This window comes from Melanotaenia boesemani, chromosome 23, assembly GCF_017639745.1.
Source record: "Melanotaenia boesemani isolate fMelBoe1 chromosome 23, fMelBoe1.pri, whole genome shotgun sequence".
NCBI lineage: Eukaryota > Metazoa > Chordata > Actinopteri > Atheriniformes > Melanotaeniidae > Melanotaenia > Melanotaenia boesemani.
Window position 1 is genome coordinate 14,471,412 of NC_055704.1, and position 22,937 is coordinate 14,494,348.

General features: G+C 37.5%; 1 protein-coding gene and 1 long non-coding RNA gene across 2 annotated transcripts in view; one reads left to right on the forward strand and one right to left on the reverse strand.

Annotated features, from left to right (window-relative positions):
- LOC121634863 (chemokine-like protein TAFA-2) overlaps positions 1-22,937 on the forward strand; it is an 80,385-nt gene that overhangs the window by 18,171 nt on the left and 39,277 nt on the right. The window lies entirely within an intron of this gene.
- LOC121634865 overlaps positions 9,519-22,937 on the reverse strand; it is a 43,495-nt gene continuing 30,076 nt past the window's right edge. Inside the window, exons 2-3 of the long non-coding RNA XR_006009312.1 lie at positions 9,815-9,954; positions 9,519-9,730 (exon numbers count right to left, since the gene is read on the reverse strand). This is a non-coding gene — a long non-coding RNA (uncharacterized LOC121634865). The remainder of the gene's footprint in view (positions 9,731-9,814; positions 9,955-22,937) is intronic.

Below are 22,937 nucleotides of genomic sequence, written 5' to 3' on the forward strand. Positions count from 1 at the left end.
AGTGTTAATATTCTCTTAGTTTGTGCTTTATAAAAAGAACTCAGGTTGTCAGCACTCTAGCCTTCAGTATCTAAACTTCTGAAGGTGTTTTTTTTTTTTTTTTAAGTTGTCTTTATTAAAGGGTGTTAGATCTGTGACGTACAGGAAAGCATCTGCTCAGCATAACACTTTCTCATCCTACTTAGACTAAAAAAGGATCACAAGTGTAAAGATATTTTATTCTCTTATCCTAGGAATTAATCAAAATTTAATGGACAAATATCTATTAAATGTCTATTTTAATTTTAATACATTTTGCAAACTGAAAAATTTTGTACAATGATTTTTTTGTGCCTGGCAGCATGAGGAGAAGAAGAAGACAAAGAAAAAAACAAACAAAAAAACAAAAAAACTAATGGATGCAAATCAGTAGATGACATTTTTGAATATTTCACATTTTGCTGTGAGACAGGATTTCACTGTGCTGTTGGTCCGACCCCTCCAGTTTTAGGTTTTTGTTTACAGAGAAAATAATTATAGAGACAGGCAACTTTGTGTGGGACTGCTTTCTGATCTCAGGCTTAGTTTGCTTCCCAGTCACAGTGTTGTGGGCAGAAATTACGTCAGTTTTTAGAATAACATGACCCAGTAGCACTACACAGTCCTGACAGGTTCAGTAGTGGAGCTTCAATAACATAAGAAAAGCTCATCTTAAAATAGGTGTAAAACACCAAACAATGCAAATACCAATAAAAGTTGTTATAGAAATAATGTTTTAGCTTGTCAAAAAATTACACCGTTTAATTTAGTTTATATTGCTGCTGTTGGTTTTTCTAGAAACTAATTTGGGTTCAGTCAAGACCAGTTAGAGAATGTATTCATTTTACATTTCATTCTGGTCCTGCAGTCTCAATTCTTCTTTTTTTTTAAAAAAAAAAAAAAAAAAAAAAAAAAAAAAAAAAAAAAAAAAAGAATCCATTAATTTTCTATACTCAGTTGATTCAAATCATAATGGGGTTGGATCCTGTCCCAGCTACCCTCAGGCCAGAAATGGTGCAGACTGGAGGATACATTGCTGTAGAACTGGGTAGGGACGGTAGGGACACCTCACAACCAACATCCAGCACCTCCTTGGTCATCCCTACCATTTTGTAGTGCACAGAACAGTTGAGAGACCCTGTTTTCTGGCAGCATCGCTGCTTTAAGTCCGGACTTGTAAACAATTTAAAATGGCTCTGCTCTTGTGTCCCCTACTAACTCTGTTCAAAGAGCTAGCATGAGCTGACTACACAGAGTGGTGTCAATAGTGGTCATGTCTTCAGTCAGAACTTCAGGAGCAAAGAAAAGAAAAGTGACATTAGGAGTTATAGTTAGAGTCAATATAAAAGTTTAAGTCCCAAAGAAATTACTTTCCAACTGCCCTTGTGTCATAAACAGGGACGTCTTTAGGATTTAAAGATGGGGGGGCTTAGCCCTCAAGAGATGGGTGGGAGATGAGGGAAGTTACCATGACCTCATGCGCCTGCTGACTTGTTCTGGATACAATATAAATGCTAAATGCTTGAATACAACAGCCTCATACCTAATTCCACACCCTATTACAGGGTGTCAAACTCCGGTCCTCGAGGGCGAGTATCCTGCAGGTTTTCATTGTTTCCCTGATCTAACACACCTGAATAAAATCAAATAGATCCAACAGCTTCTTGTCAATTTCTTCACAACTTCTTTAGTACAGATTCCTCCAGAAATTTACCATAATAATTAACATGGGTTCAGATTAAGATGAAAATATTAATGAAAAAATTTAATTTTCCCTCTAACATCACAAATTCTATGCAGTTGCAATCTGTGATTAAATATAAATGTCCTCTATCAGAATTATTGCAGTTGTATGGATGATACTATATTTTGTAACTATGGTTTATCGCTGTGTTTGTAATTTTACCCGTTAATTATATTTTCTGTCAAAGTTTGATTAAGTTGATTTGGTCGACTTCTTGTACCGTTTGATTAAATTATATTTCTGTTGATATTTTGCACCATAGTGCAAAATACTTTTTTCTCTGGACAAAATTAAAGTGAAGCAAATATGCTTACAGATTCATCTCATAAAAATCACATAAATCGTTAAATAAAATAATCCTGTATTCACTTTAACAAAAAAAAAAAACAAAAACAAAACAAAAACAAAACTAAACTAAATATTGTCAGTCCCTGAATTTTGCTTTATAAATTTATGCATGTTTAAATGTCCTAGCTATTCAATTACACGATTCTGCAAATAAACGTCTATCAGCACTCGCCGTCCAGGGGACTCTGGACCAATTTTATGTCCCTACCAATAACAACATCAACCCTAAACCCTTGGATTGACTGTCCCGTTTTTAAAGCAGCACTTAGCCCATACACATGTACACCAAAATCTGATCATTATCTGATTTCTGAAGTTATCAGATTATTCGTGATCATGTAAACAGCATAATGTGATATGCTTTATCAATGGCAATTATCCGATTGTGAATCAGATTAACACATAGATTCCTCTCCAATGCTACCATGTCTTTGTGCATCTATAGCCATAATTTATATGTGCAGATTTATAATGTGCTTTGACATCTGTGTATGTTTTAGATAAAAAAAACAATCTCTAAAAAAAAACATTGAAATAAACTGATGTATTTGGTCTGTTACCATGCCTTTACAAAACACGTACACAAACTTCTTTACTGTGGATTTGTGATTAGCCTGTACTCTCTTCATCTACTGGGCTTGGGTCCCCTTGGTAACAAGGGTGAAGGATATAATTTTTCCCACCAGGCTTTCTTAAGCTCTTACAAAGTGTTCATTGAACATTGGCTTCTTTTTTACTCACTTTCAGTCCTAACCGTGCACCTGACCATTTTCAGATGGATGACTTTCAGTTTTTTTTGTAGTTAATTGACACTGAAAAAAAAAACCAACATAATGAAACAGCTAAAAGCTGGCAAAGTGGACAAAAGAAGTGGCAGGCAAAAAAATCAAAGAGAAAACCTCATAAGTATCTGGAAATCTAAAAAGAAATAAAACTCCGGCAAAGACGTGACACCTTTCACAACTAAAAGATGCACCTGTACTTTTCAATTGATCAATCTACTGTTCACTGGAGCCTCATCAGAAACAATCTACATGGAAGGGTAGCTGTAAAGAAACAACTCATATGGAAAGAAAATAGAGAGAAGAAGCTGAGGGATGCCACATGGCACAAGAACTGGACTGTGGCAGTAATTCTCATAGTGTGGATCCAAGCCAGAGCCTAGGTCAACATTACAGAAGCAATGAGAAATCATGTTGACAGGGAACAGAACAAAAGGCAAGCGCTTTAGGATGTCCTTCAAGAAGCCTGTAGAACTGTTTCTACAAACTACTTAAAGAAATGACAAGAAAGTTTCTCCAAGAGGGTTCAGGTTTTTTAAGAATAAAGTGGCTTAAAAACATGATAAACTTATTAAGAGTTCTTGTTTTATATACTGCTCCATTTCTGTTTGTACATTTTTTTTCCAATAAAATGCTGCACACGTTTTGTTTTCCTGGTAAAATATAAAGAAATATGGGGTCAGCTCAAGGCGTTTGAATAGCTCCTTAGTTTATTATTGCCCAGTCTTTGTCAATAGAGAATGATTTATTCTGATCCCATATTTTAATATCCAACAATCATTTCCCCAACCCTCCCAGTTTTACCTTTTCTGGCAGCACAACACAAATGCAGAAGGGTGATGATATCCTGCTTTCTCAAGGGAGTTCTTTCTCTCCTTACTTTACAATCCTGTCTCTTAAAAAAAAATAAATAAAAAAATAAATCTTCAATTTTCTGTGTTTAATCTCAGGGTATAAGACCTGCTTTAATCCTAGAATAACTAGCATGTAGGCTGCTGATCTGTTTCATAAAGGGACGTGTCTATGGATATGTCTAACCATATGTGTATGCATTTACGTGCATTTGAACCCATGTCAATGCTTGTGTTGTTCAGGCTTATGCCACATTGAGTGCAATCATTTACCTGTCCAAACAGCACATCAGCTCAGTGACAGACCCTTTAATGTCAGCATTTGAGGAGATTTCAGTTGCAGTTTTACCAAATGCATAGTCATGTGGCTGTGGAGGTTTTTAAGGGGAACTTCTGAGTGATAGTAATGAGCTCTCGGAGACAGCAGCGCTGCGGTTGTAGTCGGCACGGCGCCCAATTATCCACCAGCACCTGTCGAAGTCGCTTGTGGCTGTACGGAGTGTGGCTTTCAAACGGCATGTATGTTGTCCCTTCCCCTGCTATATCCTCCATGCTCGTGTAATGAGTTTGGGGCTTTTCTGGCAAAAGTCCATTTTTTTTCTTTATTTTTAAGAAGCCCTTTGCCTATAATTGGCCTTTTAAAATTGCCAGTCCCTGATTATTATAATATTTACAGTTTTTAAATATATATATATAGCCTATATATTTTTTTTAATCTTATTTCCATTATATCAACTTTGATCTTATATTGTTGTATTATGTCCTTAAATTCATGTTATGTCATTTAAATGTTATATATTCTTACTGTTCAGCACTTTGGTCAGTACCTACTGTTTATGAAGTGCTTTATAAATAAAGGTGGCTTGGTTTTATACTTGCACAGCATGTGTGTAAGATCGGTAACAACTTGACGTGCACTTCTTCCAGACCCGATGAGCACCCCTGCATGCAGCATGGCTACGTGGAAGTACTACCTTGCGATTGATCATTTTGTGATTATTCTTGAATTTATGAAACTTCGATAAATTTGTGTGGTAACCGAGGAAGAGAAATTACAACATGATAATGTAACCCTACGCTTAAGTGTGCAAGCACATTAGCGTTACTGCGCTGATGCTTCGCAGACGCTTCGCATATGCTTCGTAGACGCCACACCAGTATAAATCCAGCATGAGAACACATACAGCAGAGCATGATGAAGTACATCTGCTTAACTTCTTGTCAAGCTGAAGATATGCTGTTCATAATCAGCACCATCCTGGATATTGTTGAAGACCAAGCAACTGTTCTCCTCTGACAGCAACAGCAATCCCCAATGGCAGCAGCCTTCCCTAATTCACCCTCACATGAACCACAGCCTAAAATGTTGACCTGTCTGCCTATGTATCACACCTTAATTCCCCAGCTGCTTCATTACAAACTCACAAGGTGCCATTTCTTACACAGCCCTTGGATTTGTGAAGGCTTATTTAATTTGTTATATGTTATTTTGGACAGGAGGCAGATAAAATAGGTCTTGTGATGAAAAGGTTAAGTTAAAGCAAAATTTATTTTGCTTGTGATTTTTAAAACATTTGTTTCCTCTTAGAAATAATAGCATAGGCATCAATACAATCTTACCTATTCCCATCCAGTCTGTGTCTGTCAACATGGTTGGAGTCTTAGTCTGAAGTGTCCTAAGACTGATGTAAGCTGGGGGCAAGAAGACATGCCTGGGCTCTCACAGAATACTTCGAGTGTCTGCTCTGCTTCCTCTGGTAAAAATACCTAATGAGTGGCCCTATTGAGCCTGATGCTGTTAGCAGTCAGATCTGTTAGTAAAGCTCTTTTCTTACTGATCAGCACTCTTGCTAATAGGCCACTTATTGAACTGAGAAGCTATCTCACATTTAACAATGTAATGTTAATGTAAAAATATAGGCTCTCATACATGGTGACTGTTCTTTGACCTCAGCCTGGTAGTTTTAGTGGTCTAAATTCGTGCATAGCAATCATGCTCCCTGTCTACCACTTTTGCCTGGAATCATGTGAGTTTTGTAACTGTGTAATATATACACTCAGATTTAATTTCTCTAATATGTCAGATTGACACACACAGCCCTCTGGTGCTACGTCCATTGATTGATTATGCAATAACGTGGCACAATGTCATAAATTGTGTCTTTACATGGTTTGAAAATGCAATAAAGTCCAGTCAGGCAATCAATTCTCAGATGACATAACATCACAATATAACATTATCTGCTATAATATCTCCATGGAAGACGTAATGTATTGCTAAATGATGATCCAATAAAATTAAAAGCAATAATAAGGGTCGATACCGTTATGGCTCATGTTATTAAACTCCCCCTTTTCTTAGAGCTTGTCTCATTTTGTGTCATATGATTTTACGGTTAGTCAGAAATATGCCGCAGCTTTGACTTAATTAGCACCATTAATCAATAATCACTTTTTACCGGACCATCTCAATTTCATTTGTTTTAAATTACTGACATAAATCACTTCAGTTTTTATTGCCACAAAAGACTCTGTGACAACTATTAATTTCACTCAATTAAAGTGCTACTTGCAGGTTAACAATTTCAGTGACTTGAAGTGGAGAAAATTGTATTAAAAAGCAAGCTTTTGAGAAAATGAAGTCTCTGTGTGCTATTCCTTTCATTAACATTTATGCTATAGTGTTTGAGATGTTCAGTTTAAGAACAAGCTAAACAATAATGGAACAAAAATATGGATCCACACAAAAAAACAGCCTTAGTTTGACAGGTATTAATGAACCAGGAAAACACAAGGATAAGGAGAAATGTCATCCAGAGAGAAATTAATTATGTTGTGAGGAGAACCAGTGGAAGCTTCACTGGAGAACTGAGTGTACCAGGATTAATGTTAGCTAATAATTGCTCATGCTGTTTTCAGAACTGCAAAGTTTCTGCCTGGCTGCACTTTGTGCAGGTGAAGAGACACAACTTCACTCAAGCATTGAACAAGAAACATGACTGTGTGTGGGACTCATTTTAGTTAAAAGGTTGATGTGCTTGGAGGTTTACGTACAGAATGTTGTGCAAGAGTGATTGGGATTTGCTCTGCAAAGCAACTTTCACTGCACCTCATTGATAGCAAGATCAGGGGACTGGTATTGGTACTCGGTGGTCACATTGGGCATGCTAGAGGTTTTTTTGTGTAATTTTTATTAGTTTTTTGTTTTTGCTGCTAATATTTAATGTTGATTTTATTTATTGTTTTGTTTGATGCTCATTTCTTTGTATCTAAATATGATGGTATACTTGAACATCTCCAGAGGAGAAGAAGCAGGACGTGAAGAATTGGATCACCAACAAGTACATTTGTTGAGAAATGGAGAAGGGGTAGCATTAAATGAATCCAGGAATACAGGATGGGATTGTAGCATTTTCAATTTTAAATTGTTAAGTGTTTGTTTATGTAAATATCCTAACATGCTTGAAATAAACCCTTTAAACAAAATGAAAAACATTAGCAATTTTTTGCTAATGTGGCTAACATCAGTTTGGTTGTTCCTCTGTAGTTTTCCCTCATATAATCCTAGTATGGTATTTTCAATACTGACTCATAATCTCAAGGCTGTAGTCTGTAATAGTCATGTGCTCTTACACTTTTTAATATCTTGAGCACCAGAATTCATGTGTTGGTGCTCATTTATTACCAAAATTAACTTTAGATCTATGCTTTGTTACTACAGAGCAAAGAAAACAAAGATCTGAAAATGCAACAACTAAATATAAACCACATAAATTTCATTGAAAAAAATGGCTACTTATTATTATTTGTCCCCAGATGTTATGTTGTGTACCTAATTTATGTCAGATTAATGTCAAATCATTTTCATATTTACTTAAAAGCTGCATAAGAAACTTTCTACTAATTGGTGTAATAAAATAAGCTGTAGTAGCCTTAGGAAAACAGTAAAGTTGTATTACTTTGGCTGACTTTCTAGGACATCTGCCACACAGCTTTCCTCCTCAAATAAGTATTTAAATCATCCCATGGCCCAAAAAATATACAGATATTTGCAGACCTCTGCTACCCCTCACACCACAAACCCTGCATCCTTTCCTAATCTCAGATCTGAACTGCACCCTGAGTCCTTTAAATGAAGAAATTCATATTTTAGCATTCGTTCTCATATTACATTTTCTCTGACAAAAGGAGAACCGGGGCCACCACGTTCTTAATCACTTAAATCCACATGCAATCTTCCTTAGCCATCTTAGCCTGGGCCTCGGATCCATTAGTCCCTTCTCATTTCAGGGGGGGGGGCTGCCAGCCTATTAGTTCTGCTATGCTCTGCTAGATTCCCATAACTTTCCATTTCAGCATTTTCTGCAAGAAAATGGGAAAAGTTGCAGATTAATTCTAACTAATCCTCCATTTTTCTATTGCCTTTAATTACTTGTTTCGGCCTTTGACACTTTGAATGGTCATCAGCATTAAGTTGACTTAGCATCATATTGTTAAAGAAAATGGTCTCATATCTGTGTTCAAGGGTCGATTTCATTCTTAAACTTCCACCACAAACACGCATTCACTCTGGCTCTTTGATGTGTGGCAACTCGGTCAGTTTTTGTCTCACTGCTGAGCCACTTTAACACCATCAGAGTCACATCTTGTCTTCTGTGATGAATTTACACCCCTGCAGAAAACCCATTTTCTCATTCCATGGACCTTTGGTTCAATTTAAGTCTCAACAGTCATTATAAACAGGCTAAATTCACACTATGATTAGATTGAACACTCCACTGATCCCGGCTGGTTGGAAGTTTCCCCCGCGCAGCTCCGTCATCTTTCCCTAAGTTTCAATTGCTTTTACTTGTTCCCTATCTGCACAGAAAAGATTGAACACGACTGTGGAAATATGGCCGCCAAGAGCTGCTGCGACCCCTAACACCCCCCCCCCCCCCCCCCCCCCTCTCTTTCTTCCTCCTCCACCACCTCGTCTCCTTTCTACCCCCCAGCAATCTAAGCATACAAGTCAATGTGACCGCTGAGGCAAAGCGGCCTTTTCATACCACTAATGTTCAAAGCAGGCCCAAACGAACCGATGAAAGCAATCTAATACCACAAATTAGCTTGTCACTTAGCCTGGATTATAAACCTCACGAGGCTGCAGCTAAAATAACTCAAGCCTCATTGTTTTATCATGTAAAACTGCGGAGAGAGACATGCAATCCCCCCAAAATAAGTTAAAGCTTTTTTTGCTCTACTCAAATGTTTTGTGTAATTGAATTTATTAATTCCTAGCAGTCTCTCGTCCGCAGCCTCTTGCTCTGGTCTTTCTGTAGCCACAGCCTATGCCGGCCTTTTCAGAGAGGTGAGGCCCTGATCGCAGCTGACACGGGGCCATTTCTAACGCTGTGCCTCGACTCTGACACGCGAGAAGGTTGACACGAGAGAGCAGGAGATGAGAGCTGTTGATTAATGGCTCGTGTCAGTGGAGCTTGTCATTCGAGGAGTGTTCGTGACCGTCAATGTACTGCAAAGACAGTCAGTATGTAAATACAACCTGTGCAGAAGTGTTGGAGATCATGATAAAATGTGAGAGCTGCCATTTTTTCCGGCTTATTTTTTTTTTCTTGCTTGTTTCTTCACAAACTCACATTTATCTAAAATAACTAAAATATTTAGTTATTGAAGATCTTAAAATTCAGACATTTTAGTCTGCTTCAAGTTTTTATTATTATCTGTAGTCTAAAGTATCCTCTGTGCACCACACAGAACACTTATTATATTGTCCACCTGAATACTAACAGGTAGCGCTTTTGTTTTGGAAAAGGGCTTTACACTTGAATCTTAAATCCTTTACTGCTTCATTCAAGAGTTCATCGTCCCTCAGTACATGTTGATTCCTCCCCTCCCCTCCTCTCCTCCCATCTCATCTTAGTCCCTCCCAGTAGAGATGCAAGCAGTGGAAGAGATGGCAGACATTAGGAAACATTCTTGCATCAGACCTGTCAACATAAAGCAATGGAAATGAATTTCTTAGACTAGATATGTTTGTGACAACATATGTTTCTAGTTGTAGTTGCACATACAAAAATGTTTCTCCTCTCTTAAAGCCCCTCCAGCAGGCCACCAGTCTCCATGCTTCTCACTCCACCTGCTGCATTTTAGGTATTAAGCTGCACCTCTAGATATTTGGCTGGGAATTAGTTGTGAGTCCCAAGTAGGAAGACTGAGATGAAAGGAGACAAAGAGGCACAAATTAAACAGATTAGATGCAACTTGTACCTCTTTGGGCAACATCCAACATTTCTGGACTTCCATTGTAACCACCTGTTATCCAACAAACAAAGAATGGATATGTAGGTGAAGACAAATGTGTTCTACACATGCTTATGCAGATGTAGTCAAAGCCTGCTGATGTGTAAGTTGTAAATACAACTTACACATAAAGTAGACTTCCAACAAGTTCTCCAGTCCCAACAACGGTATACATCATTTATTCATAGACTAAAAGAATCAACCCTAAAAGTGTCAGAGTGGAAACTAAACTTGTATAAATGTTTTCAAATTGTAGCAGACATTGTAAAGTCTTTAACACACAACATTCTCAAAAGTAGGTGAATTGGTGGACATTGTGTTGAAAACAGCAATTTCACTCACTTACATGAAATGCATGTTGAAATCAAACATTTAACTGTTTTTTCCCCCCTTCATACTTATGTAAAAACTCTGTGTTTAGGGTAAATTACCTGGTTAGGGTAAGAAAGCGATCATATTTAGGATCGAAATACCCTTTTTTTAACAACACAACCAGTGCCCCAAAGGCTACCATTCTTACAATTTACATGCAATTACTCCAATGACCACTAGAGGTCTCATACTTCTATGTAACTAAGTCTTTTTAGTCTTCATGAAGAAACACACAAATCTCCTGGGCAGAACTTTTTTCTTGTGCAGTGTCCTACACCGAGGTGTGTGTGATATGTCAGAAATTCAGACTGGGCGCGATTAATGCATAAACATGGGAAGAGAAAAGTTGTCATCTCTGTTTTTCTGCTGATTCAGAAGATTCAACAAAGTTGAACAGACAGTTTTGAGAAACAGCTGTCCTAAGTGTGGAGGGAGTACAAAACTCTTTACAGCAAACTTTGTTTTAGCTACCTACTTTCTACTTCCTACAACTTCCTACTTTGCTGCCGTGCGGACGCTTCCTGCTTTGCTCTCCATGCATTTTTCTTCTTGCATTTTTCTTCTTTTCTTATCTTTACCAGCAAGAAATTTAGGAACAAGGACTCCTGGTCACTTATAAATCACTGTAACAAAATATATTTTTTGATAAATCTAGTTAATTGCCATTGGAGAACTAGTGGAATAATGTCTCCTGACCCTGCAGTATCAGTGAGCTGCACTGAGTGTGAGCAACTTTGTTTGAGGATAACACAGCTGGAGAAAAGGATTGAAACACTGCAAGGCATTCGTGTGAATGAAGAATTGTCTATTGCAGCTTCTGTACAAGCTACTAAGTTGTCAAATGGATTTAGTCAAATCTTAATATGCGAAGGCATGTCGAATGTGGAGCCTCCCGCTACAGACCTGGCTGATACACTTCCTTGGATGTGTTCAAATGACATTGGAATAGCTGGGGAAGATCTCAAACCGGATGGTCAGACTGATCTCTCCTACTGGAACACTGTTGGTGCCAGACCAAATTCATCAACCCCGGCCAGAACCTGGTCTGATGTTATTTATTGCAGAGGTACATCCAGTAGGAAAGTTAAAGCTCTAACACTCACTCCACCACCTGAAGTCTCACTGCATAATAAATATATGTTGACTCATATTAAAATGAATGATGATGAATGTAATGCAAGGATCAATAAAACTTCAGAAATAGCCCTAAAACTCAGCCCAGGGCTAACCAAAACAGGAGGAGAGGCCAAAATTCCACAAACAAGAGGACTACAGAAGCTATCGGCTCCTCCACACAAAAAGAAATAGACACAATTCTGATTGGGGACTCTATAACAGCATGTGAGAATGGCAAAGACAGAAAATCTAACATTTTTTGATACATCAGTCAGGGAACTGATAGAGATGTTGCCGATCATTCTGTCTTCACATCCAGATGGTATGAAGATTATTGTCCACATGGGGTCTTTTGATATTCTGAGGAGGAAAACCGGCTCCGAGATCCCGAAGAAAGACTTTCCTCTGCTCTGGGAGAGACCGTGTCAGTATGGAGCACACCATGGACCCATTCCTACAGCGGGTAAAGGAATTAAACTTTTCAGTAGACTTCTTGGCCTGAACACATGGTTATCAAATGCATGTATCACCCATTGTATAAAGTTCATTGATAACTTCAATATCTTTTGGAACTGTAAGGAGCGATTCAGACCTGATGGTGTACATCCAAATATAACTGGATGGAGATTACTTGGTGCACACTTACGTCATGCTGTTGGGACGGCAAACCCAAACGTGAGAGTACAAATAAGAGCAAAGGACACAGCAGAGAAGTGCAGAGAGGTGATCTAACTCCCAGCCCCCCCCCCTCGCCAGACCCCCTTCTCAACATCACCCAAGGTCTTCAAAGGATCTCTCTATCCCGGTCTGGATCCCAGCGACCACCATCTTACAGGGCTCCCTCTCTTCATCCTCCTCTTCCTCCTCTTAGATCATCTGTCCTGGCAGAGCAGGGCACGGCAGGATGTGCAGGAGGTTCACAATGCAGCAGCAGAGTTCACAACAAAGATAACATGCCATGATGCGTTCAGGGTCCTTGCTGTAGTTCTGCTACTACTGACAGCTGTTCTGAGATCAAGCCTAGACCCAGTAGGACTCCTGGGTTAGTAAAATAAGGAATCAAACACGGTCAGTTTGTGGGGTGAATCGATCAAATCTGTTAACTGTACCTTGTATAACTCAGAATACAACAGAGACTAGTGTAAACTTCATAAAGCTGCTGTACTTAATCTTAGATCTCTGTCCAGCAAGTCCCTGTTAGTTAATGATTTCATCATTTCTCACAGTTTAGATTTTCTTTTTCTGACAGAAACATGGTTAACAGAAGACACAAGTGCTACCGTTCTTAATGAAACAGCACCCCCTCATTTTAGTTTCATGAATAAATGTTGAAACGGGAGGAAAGGGGGAGGAGAAGTTGCCTTATTTAAAGATTCATTCCAGTGTAAAGAGATTTCATTTGGTGATTTTACTTCTTTTGAATATCTTAGTTTTATTTAAAGGGGCGTTTCTAAAATCCTATTTCTAATCACCTACAGACGTCCAGGACATTGTGTAAATTTTATTGATGAATTTTCTGAGTTATTGTCGGTTATCTCTACTGATTGTAACCATTTTATCTTAACTGGGTTTTTTAACATTCACATAGATAACATGATGGGTGGCAATGTCAAGGAATTTTCTTCCATATTGGACATGTTTGGTTTGTGGCTACATGTAAAAGAACCGACCCACATTCAAGGTCACATTTTGGACCTGGTTATTTCAAAAGTTGTTGATATTTCTTTTGTTGCGGTCACTGACTTAGCCTTGTCTGACCATTTTTGTATTTTGTTTGATTTACTGATCACTCAGAATGTCCAACCAACCTGCTCCTCGGTTAGGAAGAGGTACATTAATGAAAGAAGTGCTAAGTTTGTGGAGGCCATAGCTATGTTACCAATAACCAGTGCAGAGTCAGCTGATGGACTCCTGGATCATTTTAGTCTGAAAATCTTGAATGTAATGGATGCTGTGGCATTGATTAAGACAACATTCTGTATAAAACTCTGTTTTATATGCATACATGTTTTTAATCATGTAAAGCACTTTGTGTTGCCTGTGGCATGAAAGGTGCTTTATAAATAAAGTTTGATTTGATTTAAAACCCAGAAATATTTCTGATGTTATGTCGCAATTTAAAATGGTTGATTTAAAAATCCTACAAGAAACAGTTTGGCATTTGAAATCAACAACATGAACTCTGGACATGATACCATCTGACTTTTTAAAATTATTTACCTCAGTAGAAAGTGATCTCCTACTGATAGTTAACAGGTCACTGGCATCAGGCATTTTTCCCAAGTCACTAACGATAGCTGCTATTAAGCCACTTCTAAAGAAAAGGACTCTTGACGCCGCTATAATGAACAACTATAGACCTGTCTCTAACCTCTCTTTTATATTCAAGATTATTGAGAAAGTTGTATTTCACCAGCTTAATGACTTTTTAAATGAAAGTGGAAATCTTGATAAATTTCAGTCCGGCTTCCGACCTCATCACAGCACTGAAACAGCTCTGGTCAAAGTGTTAAATGACATTAGGTTGAATACTGATTCTGGTCAAGTATCAGTCCTGGTTCTGTTGGATCTCAGTGCTGCGTTTGACACGTTAGATCACAGGATCCTGTTGCACAGGCTGGAAAACTGGGTTGGACTTTCTGGAGTGGTTCTTAACTGGTTCAAGTCCTATTTAGAAGGCCGGAGTTATTTTGTTATGATCGGCAACTATGAATCTGACCGAGTGGCCATGACTTGTGGAGTCCCTCAGGGGTCAGTCCTTGGACCTCTTCTGTTCAACTTGTATATTATTATTATTTTTATTCTGTTTGGCAGCAAAAAGAAGAGGGTCAGCATTGGTAAACACCTGGAGACTCGGGCTCCTGAAATCCCGACCAAGTTTTTAACCTTGGAGTGTTGGTAGACTCAGACCTGACTTTCAGCAGCCACATCAAAGCAGTCACTAAGAAGCTTTTTACCAGCTCAGAAACATCAACAGAATTAAAAGTTTAGTCTCCCAGAAAGACCAAGAGAAACTCATCCATGCATTCATCTCCAGTAGGCTGGATTACTGTAATGGTTTTTTAACAGGACTTCCTAAAAAGAGCATTAAACATCTGCAGGTCATCCAAAACACTGCTGCTAGAGTTTTAACCAGGACTAAGATCTGAACACATCACACCAGTTTTAAAATCTTTACACTGGCTTCCAGTCAGTTACAGAAAAGATTTTAAAACCCTTTTACAAATCCCAGAATGGTTTAAGCCCAGAATACATCTGTGATATGTTCAGAGATTTTAAACCTAGATCCAAAGACTCTGGTCAACTAGTCCAGACCGGAGTCCAGACTAAACATGGAGAAGCAGCATTTAGCTGTTATGCTGCAAACAAGTGGAACAAACTGCAAGTTCATCAAATGTAGACATTTTTAAATTCAGGTTAAAACATTTCTTTTCTCATGTGCTTATGCATGAAATCTGCATGTTAACTTTTGAACTTATCTTGCTTTTAATCATTTTAATGTAATGTATGATTTTATTGTGATTCTTGCAATGTGTTGCTGCCTTTTACTATAATGTAGTCTGCAATGCTTTTGTTTTATGTAAACCATTTTGAGTGGTCCTGTACATGAAATGTGCTATACAAATAAACTGTCTTGCCTTGTCTTACCTTGAGAAAATTAACAAATTTTCCCGTTAAGTGTAGCCAAAGTGTCCATCTAACACTTGGCTTTCCTAAAAGCCAGTGTGTAAAGCTAAATAAAGCTGAAGCACACATAATTTTTAACAGTTAACAGAAAATGCAGTGGCTAATTAGTCATTTTTGAAACAAAATTACCAAACAGTTTGAGGTTGTATCTTCAAAAGATTGAGAACAGCCTGATTTTCTCTGTTTTATAGGACTATAAAATGAAAATCTGTAGTACTTGCTGGTTTGGTTGGACAGAAAAATGCTTCTACAATCCCCCAAATCTTTTATGTTCAAATAACTTATGTTTTTCTCAACACATCTTGTTGTAAAAATCTTGTTTGACCCCGTTATAACATTTGTGCGCACATGCATTATCTATAAATACTAAACTTAGTATTTCTATCCTTACCTCCGACACATAAAACCTAAATTGGAGGGATAAAATGTAGTGCTGAGTGATAATCGGCTGATAAACTAATTAATGGCTCAATAGCAGACTTGTGCAGAGCTTGTCAGAGATTCATTTAATTTGAATCAGGTGTGTTGCAGCAAGGACACATCTAATACCTGCAGGATAGTGAGCCTTGAGAACCAGGATTGGGGATCACTGGGCTAACAGACATGCTTTAGCTTGGGAGCCAATTAAAGAGTACCATAATTACCTGTCATCTCCTCTGCTGTTGTTGGTGTGGCACTGAGAAGTTTCATGAGACACCTAAAAATAAATCCCCTGTGCTCCAACACTTCGATTCTCACCTTTTCCTCTCATCAAAGCATTTAAGAGCCGACTGTTCCCCCACACTTATTGGCTATAGCTAACCCGAGGAGGGAGTTTTTGGGTTTCCAATCACACAAAGTGAAGGGAGCGAACCAAGGCTGATCTCACCGAGTCTGTCACCAAAGAAGACATTTATAGTCACAAGTGAGCTGGAATCAAGGAGTGAAAAGAAAAAAAAAAAGAAACAAGGAGAGGAAGAGCTTTGTTATTGTACTTAAACATAGCTAGTAAACTTCTCTTTCATATAGCACCTCTAATCCTCATAGCTCTGCAGCTCTCACTTAAACTCAAACAAATTCTCTCCTTGTTCATTTCTGCTCAGTCTATTAGCATACTCAGCTGCACAAAGTGTGAGGCAGCTGCAGCCTTGACAGCTTTGTGTGTGAGTATCACAGTGTTTTGATTGGCACACTCCTCTCAGCGGCTTCGTTTGCAAGTTTTTATAGACTTTCCATTTCCCTCTGTGTTGAATATGTGTATAAGTGCTGCTGCATATTGTCTCAGTAAAAGCTGGATTTAAAACAAAAAAAACATCAATTTAGACTATTGATAGTTACCCCATAGAGAGACATGGCCAACAGTAGCACTTCTAGGTGCTTTAACTGTACATGAAATGCAAGAATGGGAGAGAAGCTATCCACACAGGTGCATGACTGTTTACTTAATAATGATAATGATGATGGTATTATATCACAAGGCATAATGTATTCCTATTTTCCTATGTAAAAACACCACAGAAGCAGTTATTTAGCTATAATTTGTTGGTATTTCTGTGGTATATGCCCACAGAGACACACTAAAGCTGCAGATCAGCAAAGGTAATCTTGTCAGGTTTGTAGCTCAAACAAAAGTACATGTTCTCAAAAAGAAAAATGGGCTGAAATCTTGCCAGTGAGAAACAAGTCAATAATATAGTAGGATATTCAAACATAAAATGATCCCAAAATCTGCTTCTAAAGAATGGGACAAGATTGTATGAAGTGAGTATACAATATGTGCAATGAAGTCTTTTGCCATTATTTAAATAGGACATTTTCATTCATACAGATAAGACAAAATAAATGAAGTTAAAGTAAAATGACAGATGTACTGATTATATGTAGACATATTTAATCATCACTTCCAAAACAAAAAGTGTAGAAATTACCAACATAATTTCCTATGTATGCAAAACAGTTTATTTAGTCAAGATGGTTTAGTCTATCAGTCAGCATTCCCTGATGAAATCATTTAACTTGTTCACGTCAGACCTGATGAACTGTGAATGCAAGTAAGAAATGTTACAGGTAGTTGTGTGTAGATCAATACTGAAGGTTTATTCTAGAATAGCTTTGTATATTAAAATATCAATATTTTAGTCACGTGGGTTAAAAATGTAGTTTATCATTGACAGGAACACAGTAGAAAGTAACTGTACCATCAGGATTTTGTCTAAAGGAGTTCTGCCTGTCATGGATGCAGAATAAAGCACAACATCACACGGCAGCAGCACAACGCTCATACAGTTTCTCAGTGCTCACTCAGCCCATAACACAGCCATGAATATACACATTTCAGCTCCACACATGACGTCACTGAGTCCTTTGTTGCTGAAGGACATTTATTCTTTTAAAATCCATATGGTGGAATACTTGGGAATAAGTATTTCATGATGGGAAAGAAAAGAAGACAATGATTTAAATTGATCATTTATTTTTTCACAAGTGGGAAATGTCTGATGAATGTATCCTGGCATTTGTTACATCTAGCTTAAGCCATAACCATTTTTAACCAGAAGTGCTTTTCTAAACTTTCACAAATCACCCAAACTTAACACTAAATCATTAAGAGCTTATAAGTATATCAAAGACAGCAATTAACTAAATGTATTGACTTTCATGAAATGTGCAACAGTATTTTGCACTTAAACCCTTTAATCCTCTTATTTAGAAATATAGCTGATATATATATAGCTGATATATATATATATATAGCTGATATATATATATATATATATATATATATATATATATATATATATATATATGCATGCTGTCAAGTGATTAGCATTTTTAATTAGATTAATCACAGCTTTCAAATTATTTAATCATGATTAATCACCATTCATGACTATGCCTGATATGTATCTGCTACAAATATTTAGTGTTAACTGACCTTTCCTTGGGTAAACGTCAGATGTTTAATGGTCAGTAAATGTAAATGCAGCATGTAATGTACTTCTATATGCTGTTCTAAATCATCTCTACCATATTCTAGATCATAATTCAGAATTCATATATCATTATCTCACCAACCATCTCCATGGTGATTATTTCTGTTATAAAACCACCAGATGTGATGACTGAAGTTAAACAGCCAGCACTGATGAAGAAAATCTGATAAAACTGATGATCTAAAAAAAAAAACAAAAAAAAAAAAACATGGTTTTTACCTTTATCATTGAAGTGTGTGTGTTTGTGCAGCAGTGTTGAAAGCCCTACAGCAGCATCACCCAAAATAAACACCTGCTGATAAAATAGATCATTGGCTGTTTGTTTACTAATTTTTCTTCACTTTTTTACATTAGATGATCACTTTAGTTGTAATAATCAGTTCAATATTTTATATAATCTAGACCTAAAAAAGGTCTCCTTTGTGCCCCCCTTTTCCTGGTCAATGCTCCAGCCTGGCCCCCCATCAAAACTTTTGTAAAACCGCCCCTGTATAGGGAAATATAAACCCTGTTGCCAAAAACAATACTTTTGGGTGAATATGTAATGGTGTGAACCATGAATCGTTAGTTTCCTCCTTCTCAGCTGAACAATAAACAAACGCAAAAAGAGAGAAAGCCGATCAGCTGATCACTGACAGCTGTCATGGTTCGTGGAACAACACAAGAGGAGAGGAAGGAAGCAGCTGCTGCATAAACAGACGACAGAGATCCTCTAGAGCAGACACGTTGGTGCAGGATAAGTTTAAAAAGCAATGCTGGAAAAGTGCAGGTGTGGCTCATATATACACAGTGTATTCAATGAATATAAAGGTTTCAGTAAAAATTTAAAATATACTTTTTGTTTTTAGATTAAAATTTCTTCCTGAGCATCCATTTCACAGAAGATCGTTTTCTTTTTAACCCTTTCAAACAGATTATATCTGTAAAATTTTGTCTTGTTTTTTAACCCTTTAACTCCTAAACCAACAGCCTTCTATTTGAAAGTCTACAACAGTATGTAATGTCCACATCGCTATCAAGCTAGGACAAAAAAAAAAGGTAATTAATATTTTGAGACATGTAAAATCACAGCACATGTTTCAGCTTTGGCTTATGAAACTGACCGTGGAACTGAAGGACACCCACTGTTATTCTACCTGTCTTTTTCCTTTTTTTACCCAATCCAAAAGTTGCAATACCTAATGTCAAAAGTTAGATAATAGTATTGTCTTTGCGGTCTTAAGATGCAAAATACATGCAGTGGAACTGAATCAAATTAAACACTTTAGAAACTGCACTAGCATGAAATTGTGACCCACAAAACAGATGAAATCAGACTGAAAGCTTCCTGCTGACTCCAACGTTCCTGACTGGCAGTCAGGGGATAAATATGATTTTTCATACATCATTTATTTATCATCTTCCATGTTGTTTTGCAGTCATTAAGCTGACACCACTCATCACACGACAGAGGGATTTGGCATCTTGTGTGGGCACAGGGATCACACCGATGTCCTTCCAGTTCAGGACACTAAAAACATTGCTGACATGTCACTTGGATGCCCAAGCAGGTGTCGACCTCAATGTAGTTTTTACCTTTTGTTGTCCTTAGAGTAAAGTGAGTTTTAAATATAAGATATTTCTCCTTAAAATGATACCAAATCATATAAGAACACTTTTGAAGTTCTTTCAATACATTTTATATTTTTTAAGAGCTTTCATAAATTTGATGTTTTAATCATTTTATCACATTAGAGGACTAACAGTGTTCACTCCTTCCTCAGTCTGATGTCCCTCCAGAATGCATAAAGGCTGTTTTCTTATAGTGCAACATACTGTTTATTTACAGTGGTTTTAAAAGTTAAAAAGCAACCAAACAAAAAATAAAAACAGGATGCAGAATTAGCCTTGTCGCAGTAGTAAATATGAACTTGCTTTTTCTTTCATGTAACATCACATTTACTTTTCTTGACTTTATCAGTAAAGCTGTAAAAATGCAGGTTTATAATCATGAATATCTCTAAAAGTCCACGTTTAGGAAAGTTACACATATATTTATTTTGATATATTTTCTACATTCAAATACTTAAAAATGAAGAACCATATCACAGAAAAAGTCTTTTCCCTTCTTTATTTTTGCAAGCATTGTAAATCATGGATTTATAAAATTGTGCAGCCTTATTTTTGATTAGTTATTTCCCTACATTATCACTTGACATTTTTAGGGGCTTCTTAAAATGCCTTAGCCAGCCTCTTCGCCATGACAATAAGGTCATGTGCATTACTGTATGAGCAGGGCCCAGACAGACTTTTTTCTTTCTTTTTTTTTTTTCTTTTTAACAGCTGTTTCATCCCAAAACTGCAGGGGAAGCAGCATAACAAAAGTTAGACAAACTATTTAACGTGGCTTAAAAGTATAGCAACTTATTGGTGCTTTATGAAAGACAAATCTGTGCCCATTGCATTGTCTAGGTTCAACACTGATGACTACCTGATGATGTAACCACTGCTGACTTAGCAACAAATGCTTATAAAAAAGTAGGATAGGTGGATGGAAGGGTTTGCTTTTAAGTTTGGGAGCCATCCGCAGCAACCTGACAGCCCTTTCACTTTACTACGTCACTTTCACTCACAAATACATCACAGACTCATTCATGGTTCATGGCTTCTACCATGCCACATGTGGATATGTCTACTCACAAAAAACTGCAAGGGATACAGTGCTATCTAGCAATTTTTGACCATAGAAAATGACATAATTTTGGAGAAAGTTTTTCACAAAATTAAAGTATTGAAATGCAGAAAAAAAAACTAAACAAAAAACCAAAAAACTAATTTCATAAGAATAGTTATATTCCACCGGTGTAATTTAAATCTTTGAATATCAACTTTCTGTGCCACAATGGAGCTTATTTTTACTAAAGTGTTCAGTCTGTGCTCATTGATAATTCATAAAGCCTCAGCTGACAGAGCAATTACAGGCAGGCAAACAATAACCTGCTGCGCTATGAAATCATTCCATGAAGAAAGGAGAGGAGACTGGTTTTTAGTCAGGTACACTGTGATCTGTCTGAATGCTACCGGTAGATTAAGCCCTGATATATTTGAGGGACGGATAAACTGAAATAGCTAACTGGATTGTGACATGGTGATGCATTGACACTTTGATCAAATGAAAACTAAAGTTGAGACCATTTGGCTGTTGCGGTTTTCATGAGTTCTGCTACTCAGATAGCATCTTGATCTGTTGTTACGGAAGGTCGTTCTGGTGGTTAACTCAGAGAGCACTCAACGTCAGTGTCAGGTAACAGTGCTGATATTTGCTCTGCCCAATCTTTTACTTTAGTGAAATTTGAAGTCAAGGCCTTTCTAGCTCTTGTTCAGTCACACCACCTCTGAAAGGGCTCCAAACAGTTAGCATCTTTTTAAGACTGACTTTGAGATTACATTTTGTCATTAGCATGGGTAGTAGAAAGCAGCATGGTGCTGCTTTTTGTAGTTTTAGCAGGATGATGAAATCACGCATATGAAAGCATCTGAGAAAGCTTTGATTTGATTTGGAGCAGATTATAACAAAAAAAATTGAAAAAAAGAATTCACAGAAATACAAATGTTTTCTTCATGAAGCAAAAAGCTCCTTGATTTATTTTACCTCACAAATATGGATCCAGTAATAATGAGAAGTGGTCTTGAAGAGTGAACTCAGACATTTAAGCCTCTCATGCTAGAATTTGTATGTGAATAACTTGGTCTCTGCAGACCTTTGTATATTTGGATTAGCAAGTTTAAAGGACAGTGTGTTAAAACAGGGCTCCTTTTATAGCCTTAAGATTATACATCAACTTCAACACAGTCCTGACAGCTGTCTTGTCTTGTTTATGATATAAACTGAGCAGGCTTTGCCTCAGTTGCTTCAGAGCCCATGACAAAGAGTGGGCACACTCCCTTGTTTGGCTTGACAGGGTTGAGAGCTTGCCTCCTCAACTGTCAGAAGGGAACATCTGTGTTTTGGCGAATGAGAGATGTTTGTTCTGTGATGGAGCAATCGGCTCCCTGCAGCCGTCCGAGGTGACAATCTCGGTCACGGTCCAAGGAAAGAGTGGGATAGAGATGTAGGGGAGAACGGGAGGCGGAGTGTAATCCCTGTATCAAATCTGGCTGCAGAAACAGGGATGGAAAAAGTCTTTCCTTTTAAGATTTAGCATACTCTCTCTCTTCCTGCCCTTCAATCTCTGATTATGTGGATTACACACTTGCCTTATGCATCTTACTACAGCAAAAAACTGAATCCTAAACGTTAAAAATAATTATTGCCAAGAAGTAAAACACTTTAATTTTCATTATCAAAGCTGCTTATAGTTAAGATGTTTGAGCAAAAATATAATAAACTTAAAAAAAATGCTCAGAGTGGATTTTCAGCCTTCACTGTGCAGAGAGAAGCTCAATTCAGAACAGATTTCATGTTCATGTTTTAAATGAAGAAATCACCTCTAAGCATACCTCAAGGCTGGCTTTGAGTTATGTTTGGGCTGCTGAGGGGTTACAGGACCTATTGTTTCAAAATATTTTAGGTTGAGATCTGATGAAACAGTTGAGCTGGCTAATGCAGTAGTAGAGCCAAAAATAGTTTAACAGCCGAGGTGTAGCCAGGTTAAGGGCAGCACTCGCGTTGGGCCAACACAAAAAAAATGCATGTGTGTGTATATTTGCATTATTAGAATCTCTTGTATTGTGAACACATGTTAAATAGAACATGAATGGCTGGATT